The sequence below is a fragment of the Taudactylus pleione genome, unplaced genomic scaffold (genome assembly GCF_031769625.1).
Source record: "Taudactylus pleione unplaced genomic scaffold, aTauple2 ptg000016l, whole genome shotgun sequence".
In the NCBI taxonomy this organism is placed as follows: Eukaryota; Metazoa; Chordata; class Amphibia; order Anura; family Myobatrachidae; genus Taudactylus; species Taudactylus pleione.
The window spans coordinates 19,155,796-19,176,008 of record NW_028284418.1 but is presented as its reverse complement, the minus strand read 5'-3'; the positions used below and the strand labels follow the sequence as shown (position 1 = coordinate 19,176,008).

The window sequence follows — 20,213 nt, the reverse complement described above, 5'->3', positions numbered from 1 at the left end:
ATAATTATATATAATTTTGCATAATGATACACATAGTATATACCTGATAAACAAAAAGAAAAACAGAAAGAGCAGTGGCTGCCTGAAGGACACAGTCTCTCTCCTCTCACAGCAAGCTTATCCCCTACCAAAAGAGGTCACAAACCAAGTAAGAGAAAGATGGAGGAGATTAGAGAAAGAGGGAGGAAGAGGGATATGTGAGAGGGATGGTAGGAAGATGGAAAGAAATGGGAGGAAGAGGGGGATTGAGAGAGAAGTCAGGAATAGGGGAAGTGGGAGAAAGAGGGGGAGAGAGAAAGTGTGCAGTAGAATGGAAGGGGAGAGGAAGACAGAGTTGAAAGAATATACTGTAAATACATACACACTAGCTGTTGGCCGCAGCTTCATGCGCAGTGGAATCGCTTCTTCCACTGCACATTATTTTTATTTGAGGTGTTCTAATTTTTTGCATAGAGATCCTGTCATGGGAGTGGACCACGTGACAAGCATTGCATAACACAGCCTTCGCCCACGACTCACACCACAATCACTTGTATGCACTGTGCACAGACTGCTATGTAGCCTATCCTATTCAAGGAAATGCAGGCTCAAATCACCTCTCCCCCCACCCATTACCAACCATGCTCATGGTGCCAATTGGTATCAATCTATTGCATTGAAGATGTTAATACATTTTATTTTGTTATTGCTTAGCTTTAACTTGAGAGATCAAGATGAAATGAAGTGCAGGTTATTTCTAAGAGTTTCCATTACAACATTATGCATGTTGGTTAAGTAGTTTTTGTGCAAACTTGGAACAAACAGACAGACATAACTTTCTTATTATATGAGTAGGCCTTGAAAAAACACCACTAAACAGTATATTTCTGATCAATTGTTCTGTAGTATGTAGAATAATTTGTTAAAGTAAGTTTATTGCTATATCATGTCCTACATAATCCCCTAACCAGAAAAGGGTTAATTAATTGATGTGACCATCAGCCATATCATTAAACCACTGACAGGTGAAGTGAATAACATTGATTATCTTGTTACACTAGCACCTGTGAAGGGGTGGTATGTACTGTACTAAAATATATAGACAGATAGGCACCTGGCACCAATTTAGATACTCAGTATATCACTGATTTGCCAGCTGCTTTCAACCAATAAGGGAATACTCAACCCTCATATGAGCAAAACAACAAACCAAAAATAGAAAATTATGTTGATATAGTGGCATAGAGTTTTTAAAAGAAAGAAGAAACAAGGCATATGTCTCTTATTTAGCAAAGGTTAGTAGAAAGCACATGCATTCTAAAAATGTGGTTAGTTCTTCATGGCCATGAAAAATTAATTAGTTTTACCACAGCATTCTTCTGATGGTGAGTGTTGGTAAGGCAAAATACAGTAAGACCATATTTTATTCTTATAGTTTTATTTTATCCACCTGTGGTTGAATACTTTCTATTTATACTATTTATTATTATAGTTTTTCTATTCATTTTAGTTTTGATTTCTTACAGATCGTCCATTTTTGAAAAGAAAGGGGATGACTTTGAATAGTTACCCTTTAAAGAACATTGAAACAAAATATGTTAGGGGTGTCAACCAGTCGGTGCAGAGCAGCCCCAAATGGTCTACCAAATCCCAGTGGATCTCACCTAACCCACAATCTCACAGACTCTAACTCTACAAAAAAGAGGATGGGAAACCACAGCAGGGTGCTTAGGAATACACCAAAACATAAATATGTATAGACAATAAATGAATGTACATCCCTTATGTTTGTAGTTCTTCTTTTGTTCTCCTCTAACACTGTTCTATTTTCTCAATGGTGTCAGCTTTCGTGCAGCATATAACATGTGGAAAAAGAACCATCAGTGTGTGAGTGAAATGAAACACTAATTTGTGTAGAGCCAGAAACAATTCTCACAATTAATGTCCCCACATGTAGAAATCCGCATACCCTACTCATGGGAAAGACAGGTTAAAGTCTCTTCAAAAGGTATCTTTATAGCATATCACTCCACCCAGTGTGCTGTATTAAAGGGTCAGAAAGAATATCCTGCGTACCAAAACTCACTTAGAAAAAGTGCAGAAGAAAGTTCATGAAGGTTTCTTTTTATCTCTAGAGGATAGCATACCCCAACTCACAGAATGACATGTGGATTACTGTACATCACAGTTTCTTTTACATAGACATGGTAGACACCACTGCTATCAATACTGCAGTCCACATCATGCACTGTCACTCCCAACACACCAAAGAGTATGATTTTGTTTAAAAAAATTAGTTTATTCCAAACACTACAAAAGAATTAGAAAGAAAGATTGAACATAAGATAAAGAGGGCCGAAAAAGGCCTAATTACTAAAATAACGAATAAATTCAATAGAGATTAGAGAGTGAGTTTGCAAGAGGATGAGACTCAATCCAGTAAACAAAATATAGATTTAAGACCCTCTAAAGGTTTTAGTTTGTATTCTGAAACAGACCGTAGATTACAAACAAGACCCCCAAGGGATAGAACAAATTCCTACTTTTTTAGGGGATCTAAAGGTCATTCTCTGAGAGGAGGCAGATATAGGGAGGATGATATACCCTTTACTAGGAACCGTGCAGAGAAATACAACATCACTTCACAAAGACCTCACAAATTTCATACAGCACAAGCTGCAGGCGGGATGAAAAATTTAAAGGTTACTCCAGTGAAACACTATTTACAGGAAATCCGATCCCCCTCTCTGTTTAGCAAATACGATCCCCATCTGGGGGGAAGTTCAAATCCGTACCTTAAGATAGAAAGGAATCAATAGAAAAAAAGGTTTTCATCAATACAGGAGATATGAGAGGAGGTAAGACAGGGAGCATTACTAGGGAGTTCAAAATCAAGAATATTGTTTCTCTCCTTATCACAAAATAGATTCACCTGTAGGACCACTTTTAGAGTTAATTTTGGAACTACTTGAATTTGTTGTTGAAAGAAATAATTTCCTTTCTGGTGGTAAATACTACAAACAGCGCTCTGGCACCACCATGGGCAGTAATGTGGCGCCGTATACATGTACAAGTATGAGAGTGAGAATATTGTTTCCCACTTGGGTAACAACATAATGCAGTATAATTGTTTTATAGACAATATTTTTCTGATCTGGAGGGGCACAGAGCAGGAGTTCTGGAATATGGTCACACATCTGAATGAACTACCCTGTCCGGTGAGATTTACTGCTAAGATAGATGGTTTTTCCATTGATTTTCTAGATGTAACAGTCTTTGTAACGTACTCATATCTCTCTGCACCACAATGTTCAGAAAAACAACTGACCGGAACACCTTATTGTACGCAATGAGCCACCACCTGCCTAAATTGAAGGAAACTTTACCTGTATCTTAATTTATGTGGGTACTATTTTTATATTCGGAACCTGGGGTTGCTGAGATGCAGATTGACTAAATGAGGGAGTGCTTCAGAGAGTGTGGCTACACTAATAAGGTCATTATGAGATGCCTGGAGAAAGCAAGAAAAAAAGTTAGTCAGCCACCACCAAAGGATGATGCAGCTATGAGGAGACACATGATCTTCACAAGTCGGTATGACACAAAATCTTACACTGTACAAAAAGCTGTTAGGTGGAATTGGCTGATCATCGCCACTGATCCAAATTGAGGAAACATGCTCAAAATCCCCCGATGATGGCATATAGACGTGGAGCCAATCTGAAGCAACTTCTAATGTGACCATTGAGCCAACCTACATCAGAGTCAAATGAGATGTAGCTGAGAACAGCAAAAAGAGGTTGCTTCAAGCATATTAACTGCATGACCTGTAGGTCAATGATCTCGGGGCCAACATTTCCCCATCCACATCATCTATACTGCACACTTGATTTCATAATTTAACTAGTCTCCTGTCCCTGTGGCCTCGCCTACGTGGGACTCGCTACGAGGAACTTTAGAGAGTGCATGGCAAACCACAGAAGTTCTATCAGATTGGCCCTAAATTCGGGGACTTCTGACAATCCACTGGCAAAACACTGGGTACAAAAGGGGCATCAATTGTCAGCACTCAGATGTCGAGTGATTGACTGGGTCCCCCCCTCCCTAGAGGTGGTGACTACGAATTATTGCTACATCACTTTGAGACTAAATGGATATTTAGACTTGACACTATCTCCCCTCGTGGGTTGAATGAACATAATGCCTTGCAGGTTTTTTTGTCTTGAATACTGGGTAGTTCTTTTTTAAGGATTACTATAACATTTATTTTTACATAACACTCCAGTAGAATATTTTATGTCGATTGGTTCTTGTCCTGTTTTAAATAAAAAAAAATTTAAATGCAGTTAAAAATTACTCATAAATGTTACTTTGAAAATGAAAAAAATAAATATATATATATATATATATATATATATGAAACTTTGGTGTCTGCTAGAGGGATATGTTCATGTAGATGTTATTATTTAAATATTTGTTGTCTTGGTATATGTATTTTTTATGTATACTGGCTGGCTCTATAAGTGTTTCTGCTGTGGGTTTTTGTGTTAAGTAGGTGATCTATTTATTAGATTGACATTATATATATATATATATATATATATATATATATGTGTGTGTGTGCACATGTATTATAATTGTTTGAAGTGCAATCCCCTTTATTGGACATTTGCCCCTGATGTGGCTGACATGGTTATGGAATAATTGATGTAGTTGTTGCTACTCTGGCTTTCTATGAGTGTTTATCTTGTCTGTATACTTTTTGATGCAATTGGTAATTGCTGATCATTTTGCAATAATTGTTGTGGCCACCAGGAGCAAAATGTCTCCTTGTTACCATCACTGCTGTAATACAGATGTTTAGCCTTGTTAGCTAACAGGAAGTGAGTCCCTGCCTTTCCACGTGGGTATACATTTAAGGAGCCTGCCAGGCAAGCCAAGGTTAGTGCTTTACTCAGCTGGATTCATACTCATTGTGAGCTTTACTGCTTGTCTCTGTTTATGGCTTGAAAAAGGTTGGAGAGGTCAACCGAAGCGTCGCTGCTATACTGTGAGCAAATAAATATAATCTAAGCTGCTTTCATTGGTGAGTGTCTGCAATCTTTATATACTGTATATATATATATATATATATATATATATATATATTGAAGGGGGCGTTAAGAACTATCCCAACCACTGATCTGTTTGTCTGGGTATGCTTCCTTCTGCCTAAAAAATAATGTTCTGATAACTCAAAGATACCTTTATAGGAGTGAACCCAACCTCTTTTCAGTGGGTCTTGGTATGCCCCAAAAAGTCTTATAATAGGGATTTGTTACATAATTGGTCAATACTACACATTGTATTTCTTTTTTGTTTTTATCAATTCTGCGACTGCTTGAGGAGAATTCCAACGTCTTGAAAGTATAAAAGAAAGAATAAACAAACCAACTTTTTCCAAAGGATAGATATTATATCTTTATATTTTTATCCTTTCATCTCATCATCAATCTGTTGACTCAAGAAATAGCGCCATATCCCTGATATACATAAACATGTTGTTATCCGAATTTGGGATATTTGGGGATATATCCTTTGAGTGGAGGGAGGCAGCAATCTGTTGGAAAAAAGTGCCTATCTGTAATCCTCATTTTCTCTAACTAAATAAATTAGCTTGAGTGTCGACAGCGCAAATGAAAAAGTGAACAAACTATTAATTTAAGGCTTTCATTTCTGTGTCAATTACATTTGATATAAATGTAATGGGGTTGTTTTAGATAGTCAGGCATATGTTACAAAGAACATTGACTCAGCTGTGTACCTCTAGATGCACTCACAATGATTGTTATTTTAGTAGTCATGAACAAGGCATGATACTTCCATCTTATGTCAGTTAGGGCAGCACTGTTGTCTACCAAATGTCTTCAAAAATCATTTTCCAATTGTATATAAGTTTAGTATAATAGAGCTACATGTATTTCAATTACAGATGTGGATTTTTTGCTATATTATCTTTGACATACTGCATAACTAAAAAAGTTCAATGTTATAGTGTTAGTCAAACTATATTTGTGACCTGAAATGTAAGAGTAAGTGAATATATATATATATATATATATATATAAACAACATGCTTAATCCACAGCACTCAACCATCTGGGGTGCCCTTGGCATGTGACCACACCATCTACATAAAAAAAAGGAGTTGCAGTTTGAAAAGCATGTGAGTGCCGAGTTTGTATGATATTTTTATATATATATATATATATATATATACATACACCAATGTAATGGCTATGGCGCCAACCAATAACAGAATGTAAATAAATTATATAATAAATTAAACAAATATGAATGTTTCACTATAGTGAAAAATATAACAGGACACTCTACCTAAAGGTGTCAGCTGGATACCAGTGATAAGGATTGGGGCATGAATCCCAAATGGAAATATGGAAATGGTCAAAGATACAGCGACAGGCGTCTCTAATAATAAAAGTGTGTAGTGCAATAAATATATAAAAAATAAAAAGAATTTATTCAAAATTCATAAGGACATAATAACATAAATAAACAAATAAAATGCACAGAATAGTAAACACATACGAATTGATCCTTTAAAAGTGTCGAGCTAGTTGGTATAAGATAAAGGAGCAAAGATAAAACTATTTAATCGTATGCTAAATTAAAAATACAGGTCAACACGTCTCAGCACCATGATATTTGAATAAAGTGCAGATAGACAATAGTATATATTGCACAGGCCCAATGATATATACTAAAAGCAAATAAGCAGAGAATTAGGTTCTAAAAACAGCAGTAAATTAAAGGTGCTTATCTTGGTAACTCAAAGGCAAGAGTGCAGCTGTCCAACGCATTTCATCTAATGGGACTTTTTCATGGGATAATAGCTAGCAAATATAAGTCCATATTTATACCAGGTTTAAACAGAACTAATTAATCCACCTTAGGTCAATTGATGATCTCATATCCGGTCTAATGGTGTGATTTAACAAAAGGAAATTCCAAAACACTTCTATGTGGTAATGTATCATTTATAATATGAAAAAGGATTCCAGTAATGTCCAGATAATGCTAAAAATATATAAAAATAAGCGTTCAGCTTGGCGGTTACTTCCGTCCAAGAGAGGTGAATTTCCGCCCTTAGCACCAATATCCAACCTCTTCCGGATCTATATGGAGACATATGGCAACGAGGTCGACATCCGCTTGATGCACGTAACTTCTGCCCTCACTTTAGGCTCTACGCGACATCCATCCTCCTAGTAAGCATCCGGGAATGGTAATGCGGGTGCTCAGCTCCAGTCTGGTCCACGTGACTTCCGCCCTAGCTCGATTGTCCATGATCTCAGCTAGCATCCACCCATTAATGACGTCAGTACATCCAGCCTAGGTCCAGCACTTTCTTCCCCTGACATGGTCAAGATCTTTAATAGGCACAGCCATATATCTGTGGAAGCCAAAAAAATTAATGGTTTTTTTGAAATTACAAGCATGATTTTGGAAAAGGGTGTCTTAGCCCATAGTACTAAACTTAAGAGACACACAAATAAGATAAGCATACCATAATAATAAATGTAAAAAATGGTCTAAAACTAAATGTAGCAACAAATTCAGATTTACACTGAGAGATTTATTAACAAACGTTATCCAATTGAATTATTATCACAGGCGGCAGAAAAAACCAAAGAACTGGCAAGGGATGACTTGTTAAAATATAAAAATAAAGATGTGGGAAGGAAAAATTGTGTGCCTTTTGTGACCACTTATAATGGACACGAGAATAAAATAAGGAACTCTTTACAAAAACATTGGCATATTTTACTCATGGACCCAGTCTTAAAAGAGGTTCTCCCTTCAAGGCCTGATATAATTTACAAGAAAAGCAGGAACTTGAAAGATATTTTAGCAAAGAGCATGATTAAGAGTGGGACATTCAAAACTAATGAAGCCCTCCCTAAATGTTTAGGTTGTTACAAATGTGGACATTGCAATGTTTGTAAGTTCATTCATCCACGAAGAAAAGTATTTTACAATTTTGATGGTTCAAAGGAATATAAAATCAAGAATTACATGAACTGTAATACCATCTCCACCATATACATCTTAGAGTGCAAGTGCGGCTTGAAGTATGTGGGGAAAACTAAGAGACCATTAAAGTTGAGAATTCAAGAGCATGTCCAAAATATTAAGAACAAGCTTGATGGACATGCGGTGTCTAAGCATTTTTCTGCTCACCATGATTCCAATCTGGAGGACCTTACTTTTAAAGCAATAGAGCATGTGAAATTAGGAGAGAGAGGGGTTGAGCTAGGGAACAAACTTTCAAGAAGAGAAATGTTCTGGATCTTTGAGTTGAATACCATGGCTCCAAAAGGATTCAATGAGAGTTACGAGATTACTCCATTCTTGTAAGAGACGAGGTGGTAGTTGTATATGTTAAAAGGGACCTACAACCACATCAGTGTGTATATGCCCAATCTCGTCCAATCTTGGAAGCTAAGCATATGTGGGCCTGGCCAGTACTGGGATGGGAGACCTCCTGGGAATACCAGGTGTTGTAGTGTTCATACATATTTACAACAGAGCGTGAGACAGTTACTGGGTCTCTGAATGGATCTAACTCTCTACCCTTGTTCCATGGACAAATATAAGTCCTATAAACAATCCCTCCTCCGTTGTTTTTACTAAAAATACCACTGCTCTCTATTAATATTTAAATTGCTAGTATTCTTATTTTTAGTCTTTAATATTTTCAGTTAATTTATTTTTGTTTATTTTAACCAATTATAGATTTTTATAGGTAAATTGTGCTATTGTCGTTATTTTTAAATTATATTCATTCATATCACTCTTTATTCATAATTTTATGTTATGATTCTAAAATCCTGTTGCTACATTTAGTTTTAGACCATTTTTTACTGTTATTATTATGGAATGCCTATCTAATTGGTGTGTCTCTTAAGTTTAGTACTATGGGCTAAGACACCCTTTTCCAAAATCATGCTTGTAATTTCAAAAAAACTACTAAGTTTTTTGGCTTCCGCAGATATATGGCTGTGCCTATTAAAGATCTTGAAAGAAAGTGCTGGACCTAGGAGGGATGTATTGACGTTGTCTATGGGTGGATGCTCGCTGAGATGGTGGACAATCGAGCCAGGTTGGAGGTCACTTGGACAAGCCAGGAGCTGAGCACCCACGTTACCATTTCTGGATGCTTACTAGGAGGATGGATGTCGCGTGGAGCCTAAAGTAAGGGCAGAAGTTACGTGCATCAAGTGGATATCGACCTCGTTGCCATGTGTCTCCGTCTAGATCCGGAAGAGGGCGGATGTTGGTGCTAAGGGCGGAAATTCACCTCTCTTTGGCGGAAGTAACCGCCAAGCTGAATGCTTATTTTTATATATTTTTAGCATTATCTGGACAATACTAGAATCTTATTTCATATTATAAATGATGCATTACCACATAGGAGTGTTTTGGAATTTCCTTTTGTTAAATCCCACCGTTAGACGGGATATGAGGTCATCAATTGACCTAAGGTGGATTAATTAGTTCTGTTTAAACCTGGTATAAATATCGACTTATGTTTGCTAGCTATTATCCCTTAAAAAAGTCCCATTGGATGAAACGCGTTGGGAAGCTGCACTCTTGTCTTTGAGTTACCAAGATAAGCACCTTTAATTTACTGCTGTTTTTAGAACCTAATTCTCTGCTTATTTGCTTTTAGTATATATTATTGGGCCTGTGCAATATATACTATTGTCTATCTGCACTTTATTCAAATATCATGGTGCTGAGACGTGTTGACCTGTATTTTTAATTTAGCATATGATTAGTTTTATCATTGCTCCTTTATCTTATACCAACTAGCTTGACACTTTTAAAGGATCAATTCATATGTTTTTACTATTCTGTATGTTTTATTTGTTTATTTATGTTATTATGTCCTTATGAATTTTGAATAAATTCTTTTTATTTTTTATATATTTATTGCACTGTGCACTTTCATTAGATACGCCTGTCGCTGTATCTTTCACCATTTCCATATATATATATATATATATATATATATATATATATATTTTCCACAATCCGGCACTCAGCGTAATAAATAGTATACTTGCCCAGGTTCCCTCCTCAATGTAGCTGGAAGTCCCAGACACACTGTACAATATCGATCCCTCTGGCAGCACTCTGGAATAACACACTGGAAACACTTAGCTGTAAATGGCATTCACAGCTAAGTGTTTCCAGTGTGTTATTCCGGAGTGCCACCGGAGGGATATATATATATATATATATATATATATATAGTGGAAATCAAATGCTGACTTCTGAAAACAACTAAAGTACTAGACTCCAATTAGTAGATATTCCATCTTGCAACACAAATTCCTTAGATGGATATTGTAGTATGATCAGCTTCCAGACAATCTGTTTAAACAATACAATTAATTCACTTACACCTTAAATAAAAAAGTAACAATACCATCACTTAACTTCTCAAAACCCATTTAAATTTTAAACTATTGAATATATATAAAGCAATAAACAAAAATTGTATAAATAACATTATAAAATCATAATTGTCCAAATGTTGTTTGTAGACCAATAATAAAACATATTTAATTTTACATATACACATATGACCTATTAAACCATACTCACTATTTTGTTGAATAGCGTTATTGTTTTAAAAAGTAACATTATTACACTTATTTCTATAAATATACAGATTGGGCATCATTCAAAGTTAGAATTAACAGCAAAGAAAATGGATTTAGCAAAGAAAAAGGATTCAGCTGCACCTTGATAAAACCATGTTGGAACAAATTTAAAGTGTGCAGAGAGGTTTATACTTTTGAATATACTTCCCAGTTTAATTCTAATTTTCAGTGTAAAAAAAATGCTGCCCAGTATTACTTTGCTACAAGTACTCAGTATATAACTTTCATGCAAAATAAATAAATGTATTTACTGTACATAGAAACATAGCATTTGACGGCAGATAAGAACCACTTGGCCCATTCTAGTCTGCCCCATTTTTAAACATATAGTTACCTCAACCCTCATTGATCCTTGCTTTTTCTGAAGGATATTCTTATGTCTATCCCATGCATGTTTAAATTGCTCTACTGTCTTAGCCTCTACTACCTCTGATGGAGGCTATTCTACTTATCCACTACCCTTTCTGTGAAGTAATTTTTCCTTAAATTTCCCCTGAACCTACCATCCTCCAGTTTCAGATCATGTCCTCTTGTTCTAATACTTCTCTTTCTTTGAAGAATGTTTCCTTCCTTTACATTGTTAAAACCCTTTATACATTTGAACGTTTCTGTCATGTCCCCCCTTTCCCTTCTCTGCTCCAAACTATACATATTTAGATCTTTTAGTATTTCCTGGTACGTGTTGTGGTGTAGACCTTGCACCAATTTAGTTGCCCTTCTTTGTACAGTCTCTAATGTATTAATATCCTTCTGGAGATATGGCCTCCAAAACTGAACACAGTATTCGAGATGAGGACGTACCAATGACCTATACAGTGGTATTATCACTTCTTTCTTTCTGATACTGATTCCTCTACATATGCAACCAAGCATCTGACTTGCCTTCCTCATTGCTTTGTTACAATGTTTGCTTGCCTTTAAGTCACCTGAAATAGTGACTCATAGATCCCTTTCCTCTTCAGTAGTTTCCAGTATAGTGCCATTAATACTATATTTAGTCTATGGATTTTTGAGCCCCAAGTGCATGATCTTGCATTTTTTGACATTAAACTGTAGTTGCCATGTTCTTGACCATTCCTTTAGTCTACTTAGATAATCAATCATTTGTTTTACCCCTCCTGGTGTGTCTACCCTGTTGCATACCTTTGTGTCATTTGCAAAAAGGCATAGTTTCCCTTCAATACCATTTGCAATGTCACAAGTAAAATATTAAAAAGTACTGGTCCAAGCACAGATCCCTGAGGTACTCCACTGGTAACATTTCCCTCTTGAGACTGCACTCCATTTACTAAAACTCTCTGTTTGCTATCTTGCTTCATTGATCTTATCCATTCAACTATCTTTGTATCCAATCCCATGCTTTCCAGTTTAGTTAACAGTCTGCAATGTGGAACAGTGTCATATGCCTTACTAAAATCTAGATAAGCTATACCTATGGTCCCCCCTTATCTATTTCCTTAGTCACCCAGTCAAAAAAAGTCAATAAGTTTTGTTTGACATGATCTCCCCCCAATAAATATATGCTGTTTGGGGTCATGCAATTTGCTAGATTTGAGATAATCTACAACTCTTTCTTTAAGAGTGTTTCCATCAATTTCCCTACAACTGATGTAAGGCTCACTGGTTGGTAGTGGCTTGCCTCCTCCTTGCTTCCACTTTTGTGCAGTGGGACAATGTTTGCTCTTTTCCAGTCCTCTGGAATTACTCCAGTAGCTAGTGACTGGTTGAATAACTCTGTTAATGGTGTTACCAGCACCCCTTTAAGCTATTTTAGTATCCTTGGATGTATCCCATCTGGCCCATTGGTTTATCCACTTTCTGTTTTGAGAGTTCTGTTAAGATCTTTTCCTAATGTACTTGTTCCTACCTCATTTTTCTGATTACACCTGCAACTTAACTGTGGCCCCTTGCCCTCTCTTTCAGTAGTGAATACTGAACAAAAATAATTATTAAGATGATCAGCTATTACATTGTCTCCCTCAACAAGACTCCCTCTTTCTATCTTTAGTAATTTTATTCCACCTTATGTTTTTCTCCTTTCGCTTATATACTTAAAAAAAGTTTTGCCCCCCTTACCCACTGACTGTGCCATTTTCTTCTCAGCTTTTGCCTTTGCACATCTTATTACTTTCTTAGCTTCCTCTTTGTCCTCATTATTTTGCATCTGCTTGTATTTCCTAAAGGCTATCTTTTTTGTTTTCACAATACTTTCTACCTCTTTCCCAAACCACACAGGCTTTCTTTTCCTTGTGGTTTTTGCTAACCCTTTTGATACAAAGGTCTGTTGCTTTTAGTATTTGCTTACATCTTCCACCCCCTGCAAAATCAGCCTTCCTAAAATCTAACACCTTTGTTTTTGTATGGGGTCAGTGTCTGTTTTTATTCTGAACCATACTGCTTGATGACCACTGGATCCCAGGTTTTCACCCACTTTTACATCAGATATTATGTCTCCATTTGTAAGTATTAAGTCTAATATTGCACTTTTCTCACTAATTGCTGGAGGGAGGCTCCCTGCAATGAATTCAGGATGTCCCTGCTTCTAGTGGAACTTGCCACAAACACCTCCCAGTTTACGTCGGGAAGATTAAAATCTCCCATGATTATAACCTCTCCTTTTAATGCCAGTTTAGTGATGTCCTGCAATAGTTTATAGTCCTGTTCCTCTTCCTTAACTGGTGGTCTGCAGATCACCCCAAAACAAAGAATCACTTTCTCCCTTGTTTATTATAGTCAGCATTTGCACCCCTTGCATTACAACATGGTTTATTACACAAGAAAATTGCTCCTTTGCTTTTACCCCTTACTCTGAATAAGGCCCAGTGTGTACAGATGTTTCCAAATACATCTTTGCACAAATTGTGCCAAATAGCCTCTTTTGGCCTGCCATGAACTTTGCTACTTAGACATGCCAAGCATCCCACCAGAGACTTTTATAAAAAAAAACATTTGATCACTAATTAAATAAATGTACAATGCAAGGGTACCTTGATTATTGTGGTTGGAATTTCATGTACTTCAGTCCCCCATCTGGGTAAAAAGGCATAAAACAGAGTTCCAATATGAACGATACATGTTGTGCATCGCACCACATATAGATTTTGCTTAATTTTGCATAATCTACAACTTTATACTAATTCCTTTGCAACAGATGTATTAATCTACAGTACCTTGTCCACTGTAAGCAACTTTGTATGTGGCATCGATGTGAATAAGATGCAAAATTCAGAAAAAAGTAAGAACCACTACCTGTGTCAGAGCATTTAAGTAAAGCCAGACATGTCATACTATATCAAACAAAAACACTCGGGGTAGATTTACTAAGCATCAGTTTGGGCTTCTATTACAAACCAATGGGGATTTAATAAGCATCATTTGAAATCCACCAGTGATGTACATCAGTTTTTGGGGTAAAAAATCACTGTCAGTCTACAAGCTTCTGATGGAAGCCACCATCAAATGCACTTGTGAAACTGACCATAATCCATTGGAAACCACCCACAAACTGACCAACACTTTCTAGTACTTTTCTATTGGTTTCTACATAACACATGCTATTCTACCATTACAAACCCTCTGTACAATGCTGGAAGGCTCCAGAAACCCTTGATAGGCTGTAGTAAGGTACTTAGAGGTTGGAGCTAGTTTGTGGAGTTGAGAGATGCTTTCTGGCATTTATTGGAAATATCTGAATGAATATGTAGCAATTGGGGAAAAAAGGGACAATTTTAGGGAAAGATTCCTGCACAGGTCTTAGGTGAAAAAATAGTAAAAAAACCCAGTAAATTAACCAACAGTACCTTAGAGTATGTTATTTAGAGGGGACCATTTATATTACAAAATAGGTGTTGGGGGTGCTCCCAGGAATAAAAATCAGAAATTTTAATATAATATTTTGCATAGGCAAACAGAGAAAGAATATTCCTTTTATGGGGCACTCTTATATGAAATCTTTTATGTGTATATTTAAAATATAACTTTTATTATTTTATATCTTAAAAATAGGGAAATGAAAATTCCTGGATGCAAAAATATAAAATAATTAATTGTAAATTAGTTAATTATGCTAAAGAGTCCAGTAATTATGCTTATGAAAGCTATGAGACATATAAGCTTGAAATGAAATACAATCACTACCAGTCTTCTGGTTTTGGCAGTATTGCCCTGCATTTATACTGCAATTAATGCTCTGCTCACACTCTGGCAAAAATATTTATAATTGCGTATGTACAGTGTTAACATAGGAAACCAGCTAAGTAATTAGCATGTTTCTAGATTTATTGCACATATCCAGAATTCTGGAATATCAGATAGTATGTATCTCCCTTTTCAAATGAGGGTAGCCCCACTCTTATATATCACAGGGATCTGAGCTAAGTTCAGTCACCTGGTATACTTCAGTTTATGTTAGAGGTTATGCTTATTGGATTGTTCTAAGACATCTCCATTCAAAGTTAATCTGGATCAAAATTGCATGGGTCAAAACTTGAAAAAACATTAGGCAAAGCATACTTGCACAGACTTCATATGGTAATAGAGGTATGCTTTTTCAAGGTTATTATACAGTAGACACTGCGAATCCAAAAAATTCAAAAGAATAGAGCAATATTGCACATATCACAATCTGAACTGATATTGCACAGATCAAAATTGCACAGAACAAAAATTGCACAGATCAAAATTGCACAGTTCCCATATTGCAACAAAACAATATGTGTGTTCTAAGATGTTGAAAGAAATGACAATATGTATCCAAATAATAACATAGAACACAATTGCGTGGATCAATGTATGAATCAAAATTGCATAAATCAAAATTGCACAGATCCCATATGGCAACAAGACAAATTTTATTAAAATTGTTTGTAAAGTTACCAGTGCAAATCTTGATAAATATTAGGACAATATGGTACAATCTGTGTCACAACTGCACAGATCACATGTTATTACATATAAATGAGGGCATGAAACAAATTTTGGATTGTGTTCCTATCTGTATATTGCACATATCCCTTTCATAGCAGAATAGTAGTATTGTGGTGTAACCACCTAGTATAATTTAGAAATAGTAAGACACTCTAAGTATCCCCAATTTCTGCTTTTGCCCATTATACAGTGCCTAGTATTGGACAGGCAATGAGAGAGTGGGAGAACTTGTGTCTAATGAAAATAAATTATGGTAGTTTAATGTTAAAGACCTGTATAGTGCTTCCACATCTATTAATGTATGCTGGAACCCTCATAGCCAGTTTGGGTGAGTAAAGATGTGTGAGCCGGAGAATGTCCACCGGTCCGCTGATCAGACTGGAAGTGTGGTTGTTGATGTGAGAGCTTGTTCACAACAGACTGACAGACTTTGTCAACAGCCGCACTTCCAGTCGGATCAGTGGACTGGTGGACACGGTCCGACTCAAACATTTTTACTCACCCAAACTGGCTCTGAGGGTCCTGGGTTACATGAATAGATGCGGAAGAACTTGCTTCCAAAAGTGGCATGCACATTGCAGCTAAAAGCAATACATTGCTGCTTATAAGGAGAACACCAACCCACTGTGGGTAAACAGCTGACATAGCATGACAATCCTCCAGTAGTGGTGTGACCACGCAGACCAGTGGCATGTCTACAATGGGTGCAGTGTGTGTGGGGCACACGGGCCCCCGGGTACAGGGGGCCCTGCACCGCACACACTGCACCCATATTTTTTTTAAACTTACCTGTCCAAGGTCCCATGTAGGGTGTCACTGCTGCTCAGAACACCAGAAAAATGGCCGCCGCAGCCATTTTCCAGTGTTCTGTGCATGCGCAGTAGACTCCTGCGGTAGGGTCTCGCTGCCGCAAGCCCTGGAGTGATTTTGGCTCTATCAGAGCCAAAATCACTCCCACTGACATCACTAGTGATGTCAGTGGGGCCGGACCCAGACGGTAGGCGTTCCCATGGGAACGTCTCCGTCTGGCGTGCTGTCACTCACCTTTGACAGCACGTCCCCATTTGTGCAAGACCCCGAGTGACGGCTTCCCCATCGCTCGCCGGGTCTCGCGCATGCGCACGACGGAGCAGCCTCCGTAATGCGCATGCGCATTTGGGTACCTTCGACCTGCTTGCGAGCGGTCTGAATGAGACCCTCTATCTCTTTTTATCTTTCACTTAGTGGCTATTGTCTGGCCACTGGATCAGTTTCAATTTTGACAAGGATTTTCAATTTAGTTTTAGTCTTAGTCACAACTTAAAATTATACTTGGTTTAAAGTAACATTTTAGTTTCTCTTTTTTTGCTTTGTTTTAGTCAAGATTTAGTCAGTGTATCTCAGTTTTCATTATAGTCTAATTTTAGTTAATGTTTTATTCATACTTTTTGCAGTTTAATGATACTGTAATGGATTTTACTGAAGAACATTTGTCTCAAATTCAAGTTCAATATTTCCATCTCACATATTTTTTTCTGCAAATATCTAGAACAAATACTTGTTCTTTAAAATGTAAAATAACCCTCTTTCAAAAATAGAAAGTGGTATATGTAGTATCAGTGTTAACAAGGATTTTAAATGTAGTTTGTCTTAGTCACTTTTTTAAAATTGAACACAGATTTTGTCATTTTTGTTTTTAAAATTTTGCCATTTGTCCTCAAAAAAATGTTGACGATTACTTTTAGTCAAAATTTTCATCAACAAAATGAACAATGCACTGGACAATATCAACCAATATTGCAGAAATACTAGTAAAGATAGCCAAAGGAGGATAGACATTCATGCACCTGATGTCTTCAATCCTGGCACCTACACACTTGGGGGCACATTCATTTGACAAAGGGGAGTTTATTTTTTAAACAATGTACTCTCTTTTGAAAGTGTTAAATAATCTAGATAAATAAGGATTTTCACAGAAATCTAGATACAGTAGGTCGGGGTTTTAATGGCCAGATGTCCCTCCTTCTGGTATAAAGAAAAAGAGAGACAGTGCATTCAATTGCTACTGCACCTCTTGCGCATGTATGTTGTGCAACCTTTTAGCAACTTAGATGCATGCACAGTTGAAAGACATGAACTATTTTCACAAATATTTGCATTGCAAGTCTTAGAATTAGCTCCACTATGTGTCATTACAATGTAAATATGTTTTCTATATAATCTACAAACCTCAGTTTAAGATTCTTTGTTTTTCTACCAATATAAATATAAATTTCAGCTGCATTCTAAATAATAAGTCACATATAGGGTGGGATGGATTAATTATCATATTTAATGTGCAATAATGAACTAACTGGCTTTAAAGTCCATTGGAATGCTGCATTTACATCTTGCAGTAACAGTTCCATACTACCCATCTAAAGATGGATATTGTGTCCAAGCTCCAGAAGGCTATGATTTCCAGGGATTAATACATTTACAGTGCTTGCAGCCCCATAGAAACCTATGGGGACTGCTGTGCTGATGACACAAACTTGTGCTGCGAACTCTGAAGATACATATGAAAACTTTGAAGTGATGCACAACCAGCAGCTTTTTTTTGGATTTGACCAAAAAAAATATTTGATACATCTAACCTATATGCAACATTTTTTGTAAAAAACAATTCAAATAAAAGGTTAATAGTGATCCATTCTGGTACTGTACCATACTATAAGGATTATAGTATCAATTATTCAATTAAATGTTTAATTTATGCTTTAAATTGATACTATATTCTGAGTGCTATGTTGTGATTCTTGTTTAAAAAAACAGATGTTTTATAGCCTTTATGTGTTAACAATCAAACATATATATATAGTATGTTGGATTAACACACATTTTGGCAGAGGTACCTTACCACTGTAGCCAATCTTGTGGTCATTGCTGAATAAAGTTGAGACACTACTCTTTGTTTGAACAACCTTCCAGTTTTACTTTTCAATATGGTACTAAAGATCATGAACATTTTGGTTAGTGCTTTAAATTTCACTCCTTGTTAATCTGGACCAAGAGAGTTATTCCAGGCTAACAGGCATCTGATAATATCAGAAAGGCAATTTTAATCCATAGCATAGTGTATGGTCATTTTCATTCAGCACATTAAAAACATGTTTCAGAAGTCATCTTCTTTGTGGTATTAAAGCATTACATTTCAAACCTGTATTAAAAATACTTGTCAATGGTAGTACTTCTGCAGCACTTCAAATAACTAATGATAACAGACAAGACTGCCCTGTTACCTTTCTCTTATAATGGAGTCATTAGCAGCTAGAATACATGCTAACACTCACATAGTAACAATTCTAACAAATTATGCAATATAAATTCTTCCTATTTGCTGATGACATTCTCTTCACTTTGACTAAACCTCACAGCTGCTTCTCCTTTTGAACTAACAGTAGATTTGGAGAAACATCAAATTTTAAATCAACAAAAAATAATATGAAGCCATCTCAAAAAATATGGCATCCCAATAAATATGTAATCTCAAATTTTTATCAGCAAAATTCAAACCAGATGTTTCCTGGTATTTCTCTTGCAAAACATTTTAAAATGTTTTATGATGTCACTATTACAAATATAACTGACTCAAAAAAAAAATTAAGGAATGGAAAAAACCTCTATGTCTTGATTAGGAAGATGTGCTACAATGAAAATTTACATTTTGCCAGGCAATGTGAATCCCTTCTCCTGTGATAAAAAAGTGCTGCTCTACCATGAGGTAGACAGGTCCTAATTCAGAGATTTATGTCAATTCTAAATTTTTACAGATATGTCCACTTGCATCTTTGCCACCCATGCAGCAAATCACGCATCGTATGTGCAAGTCAAGTGTCCGTGAATGAGTATGTGCATTGTGTTTGCACCCGTGACCCATATATCTGTATGTTGTGAACACAGCACGTGGCATGGCATTCCGTGGCACACAAAACTGTGGAAATTTGCATGGTGCAATTCATGCGCACATTTGATGCTCAAGAGTCAAGAATGAAAGAGGACATATCTGTATGTAAATCTCCAATGTTTGCCAATCTGTGCATGTGCAAGAGCAGCACTACACATGTGCAGATCCATTTCTTAGTTGTCGATCATAGTGACCAAAAGCCACGGCATGATTGACATGCTACTGGAATTTAGGGGTTGCAATAAGGCAGCAACAGGGAGCATTTCAGAAAATGGAGGCATATCTACTCCATTTTCTGGCTGTACCAAAACCAGTGGCTGCATCCTTGCCCACAGCTTCAAAGGCCCAGGCAGAATGATTTTTCTTGGGAACCTGAGTAATTTGAGGATTCTCAGATATTTGATGGTCAGGCAGTTGATCTGATTCTGCATCTTTAGATGCAGCAGTGGATCACAGAAGCTGGCAGTGAGTATCTTTTTACTTATGACACCTTCTGATGCTTTTGCATATTTAAATACAGCCTCAGTGGATGTGCTATAGCATCCATCTCTGAATCAGGCCAATAGTTGTTTATGGGTAGATATTGAAGCTGACCAATTTAATATCCTGTCTCACATCCTTTGCATGGATCCCCACAAATGTAAACCACT

At 36.6% G+C, this 20,213-nt stretch overlaps 1 pseudogene; it reads left to right on the top strand.

The window, feature by feature from the left end:
- Positions 1-8,430: 8,430 nt before the first annotated feature.
- LOC148541857 (5S ribosomal RNA) lies at positions 8,431-8,549 on the top strand (annotated as a pseudogene).
- Positions 8,550-20,213: the final 11,664 nt, after the last annotated feature.